Genomic DNA, 3,916 nt, shown 5'->3' with positions numbered 1-3,916 from the left:
TCAGGCAATCCACTCACCTCAGCCTCCCAAAGCATGGGATTACAGGCTGAGCCACCGAGCCCGGCTAGGCCAGCCTCTTAACAAAATCTTTTCTAATAATTCCGGCTCACACTCACCTTTCTCTCACTGCAAAACCCTACTTCACTACGGTCTCCACTACTTTACTCACATGTGAGGCCTTAAAATATTATTTAAATTTTTATGTCCTGGTCTGCTCAATAGATTATACATTTCTTGGGTCCTACGCTTCATATTTACTATAGCAGATCGCATAGCCCATACAATAATCAGCCTTCAAAGTATATGTCAATTATCCCGTATTTCACTAAACATGAAAACATCACTAATCTTGATTCCCCCAAATGTTAGGACTTCCTTAAAGTCAACTAGCACCATGATGAACTGGAAAGGGGCATCTCTTCCTGCTATCATGGTGTCTGCTGAAGATATTGTCCTCAGCCTTGTTGCTTTGAACCCAGAGGTGTGTGCTCAATATATTTAAGCTAATTCTGGAACACCAGGGCCAAGTAAGCTTCCAGGGGCTTCCCCCTGGTACACAGCAGCTTACCTGATGGGTGCTGGGTATCACACGGTAGAATGACGGTTTTGCCTCTCTCCTCGGTGACTCTGGGAATGCTTCAAAACCAAAATCCACAGTGCCCTAGGCTGGTGGGCCGGACCCATGAAGAGAGGGGTTCCCCCACTCGCTGAAGGTGAAATACACTTCTGCTGACCCCACGCCGAAAGGGAGGTTGCCACAGAAAGCTGCTTCAGGGAGATGCAGCCCCTTGAAGTGTCTTGCTTTTTATTCTTTGGAGGAGGGTGACTAAGTGGATCAGTTGGACTACATTATTTTTGCTTAGAATGGGAGAGTGATAAAGCTCCTGACCAAAATCCAAAGCTGAAAGGGAAGAAATGAAAGCACCCGCCGTATCCTCTGGCTCACTGGGCACCAGCTGCCTGGCAGGCTGTTCCCCATGGCTTGCCCGCCTGGTGGTTCCCGTGGGCCAATCACTTCCCTGCTCTGCTGTCAGGTGGCTGCTTTCAGCTTGTCCCCCAGAAGTCCTTCACCAGGCCATCTGGAGCTGGGGAACGAGTGCCAAGCTCCTTTGGCTAGAATTCTGCTTTGAAATCTGCTCACTCCTCCCCTTATCCCCAATCCTGGTTACCAGCCTAAAATCTGACCTCAGTTGCCAAGAGATAACGGCTATCAAGAGAACAATATCTAAATGCTTCAAAGTGGATGAAGGCATGGATGACCTCTGGTATTCAGACATCTTACCTTTCCCTGGAATCACAAAGTATAGAGTCCACTTGGGTCCGCTCGTTTCAGTGGGAAAAGGAGGTCAAGACCAAACACTCACCAAAGCCAGAAACCTGAGTTCATATCAGCTCTCCTTTCCCATTCCTCCTACAGCCGGTCAGACAACAAGTCCTGATCATTTGACTTCCCAAATATTTGATGAATCTCTCGCCCCCTCTTTATCCCAGGAGGTCGGGGCTGCTGTGAGCCTAATCAAGGCCCTTAGACACAAGTCTCCCCTTGTTGGGCTTCACCCGTCACGCAGAGCCATCCGCTAGGGAAGCAAACTTGACTTGGTCACTCTGTTGCTCTAAGTGTTGCAATGGCTCTGCCTCGTGTCCAGTGTCGTTGGGCCCAGGGGTCATGGCAGGGCACACAGGCCTTCCACAACCCACACCTGCCACTCTTAGCTTACTCTCATGCCTGTGGTCACCTCTCACGTTGTATTCTAGTGATACTCACAGCTGATGGTGCCTGCAGCTCAGAGTAGCCTTTCACTCTTTTTTTTTGAGATGGAGTCTCACTCTGTCACCCAGGCTGGAGTGCAGTGGCATGCTCACGGCTCACCACAGCCTTGACTTTCTGGGCTCAGGTGGTCCTTCCACCTCAGCCTCCCAAGTAACTGGGACTATAGGTGCATGCCACCATACCGGGTTCATCGATTTTATTGTTTGTAGAGACAAGGTCTTGCTATGTTTCCCAGGCTGGTCTCAAACTCCTAAGCCTCAAGCAGTCCTCTTGCCTCAGTCTCCCAAAGTGCTGGGAATACACGTGTGAGGTCCCATGCCCAGTCTGCCTGTCACATTTTTGTGCCTCACCTAATGCTGCTGGCTCCATTTGGAGTGCCCTGCTCACCATTATCCACTTCTATTCCTTTAGGACTCAGTTCAGGCATCGCCCCCTCACGTTTGAATTATCTCTGTGTCCCCGTATGTGACTATCTTATTGTATCAGCCCGTTCTGCATTGCTATATAGGAATACCTGAGACTGGGTAATTTACAAAGAAAAAAATTATTTGATGCATGTGGCACCAGCATTTGCTGACCTGGTGAGGCCCTAGGAAACTTACCATCAGGGCAGAAGACAAGAAGAGCCAGCAGGTCACATGGTGAGGGGGGCAGCAAGGGAAGGAGATGCCAGGATCTTTTTAACAACCAACTCTCGCGTGAACTAACAGAGGAAGAACTCATCCAGTACTGTGAAGGCAGGAAGTCATTCTGGAAGGACTTGCTCCCAAGTCCCTCCCACTAATCCCCACCTCCAACATTAGGATTACATTTCAACATGAGATTTGGAGGAGACAACCATCCAAACCATATCCTTTGTCGAATTACAGTGAATATTCTGTTTTTAAATCCACTCCTTCTCTACACTGAAAGATGGCAGGGTATACTTTTGTATCTCTGGCTCTAGGTTCACAGTAGGCTCTCAAATATATCTGCTAAATAAATGAGTGCTGGGCCAGGAGTGGTGGCTCACGTTCGTAATCCCAGCACTTTGGGAAGCAGAGGCTAGAGGACTGCCTGAACTCAGGGATTCGAGATCAGCCTGGGCAATGTGGCAAGACCTCGTCACTACAATAAATAAAAAAATTAGCCAGGTGTGGTGATGTGCACCTGCGATTCCAGCTACTTGGAAGGCTGAGGCAGACGGATGGTCTGAGCCCAGCAGGTTGAGGCTGCGGTGGCCGTAAGCATGCCACTGCACTCCAGCCTGGGTGAGAGTGAGACTCCAACTTAAAAAAAAGTTGCTGCTGAATGGAAGTGTTATTCAATCATGACATGGAAAAAGCAATCTAAGCTGGGCGCGGTGGCTCACGCCTGTAATCCCAGCAATTTGGGAAGCAGAGGCGAGAGGATTGCCTGAGCTCATGGGTTCAAGACCAGCCTGGGCAAGTTGGCAAGACCTCATCTTTACTATACATCAAAAAAATTAACTGGGTGTGGTGGTGCATGCCTATAGTTCCAGCTACTTGGAAGGCTAAAGCAGATGAATCGCCTGGGCCCAGGAGGTCGAAGCTGTGGTGGCCATGAGTGTGCCACTGCACTCCAGTCTGGGTGACGGAGTGAGATTCCAACTCAAAAAAAAAAAAGAAGAAGAAAGGAAAAACAACTTAGCCTATGGGATTCTCACTTTAGAGAGAAGCACAGAGATCTCCAGACCTCTGACCCCGATGCTGGGGACAGAAGGGTCCTGAGGCAGTGAATGGTTCCAAAGACAGTTGCCTTAATGCTGCAAACAGGCACAGTCATACCTGACAGCTCCCAAAGAGGGGGAATTGCAGGGCTGCTCCCATTTTGACGATTGGCTCATTTTGATGGTTGGCTGACCTACAAGAAAACACTTCCGATGACTCTCTGCCTCCCAGGAAGGAAAGCCCATCCAAGTCAAAGGACTAGCCAGGACCTGGCCTTCCTCCTGCCAGGACCCCGACTCCTGGGTGCAGAATCTTCCAGCTTCAAGAAGCTGTCACCTGTGAGTCCCTGCAGCACCTCAGAGATGAAGCTCGGGTAATCTACAAGCATAAAAGCCTTTTTGTCACTTGAATGATAAAACTATCACTGTTGCTTTTGAGCACTGTCTGGGCACCATGGCATTTACGATATTTGTGA

At 49.2% G+C, this 3,916-nt stretch overlaps 1 protein-coding gene across 1 annotated transcript in view; it reads right to left on the bottom strand.

Annotated features, from left to right (window-relative positions):
• The window catches only part of EXPH5 (exophilin 5), a 64,836-nt gene extending 64,070 nt beyond the window's left edge, over window positions 1–766 (bottom strand). The window contains exon 1 of the mRNA XM_008054855.2: window positions 569–766. The gene's annotated coding sequence lies outside the window, so the exon portion shown is untranslated. The remainder of the gene's footprint in view (window positions 1–568) is intronic.
• Between the last annotated feature and the right edge of the window lie 3,150 nt (window positions 767–3,916).

The sequence above is a fragment of the Carlito syrichta genome, unplaced genomic scaffold (assembly GCF_000164805.1).
Source record: "Carlito syrichta isolate Samal-C Ts95f unplaced genomic scaffold, Tarsius_syrichta-2.0.1 Scaffold301555, whole genome shotgun sequence".
Classification (NCBI taxonomy): Eukaryota; Metazoa; Chordata; class Mammalia; order Primates; family Tarsiidae; genus Carlito; species Carlito syrichta.
This window is presented reverse-complemented; position numbering and strand designations above follow the sequence as displayed.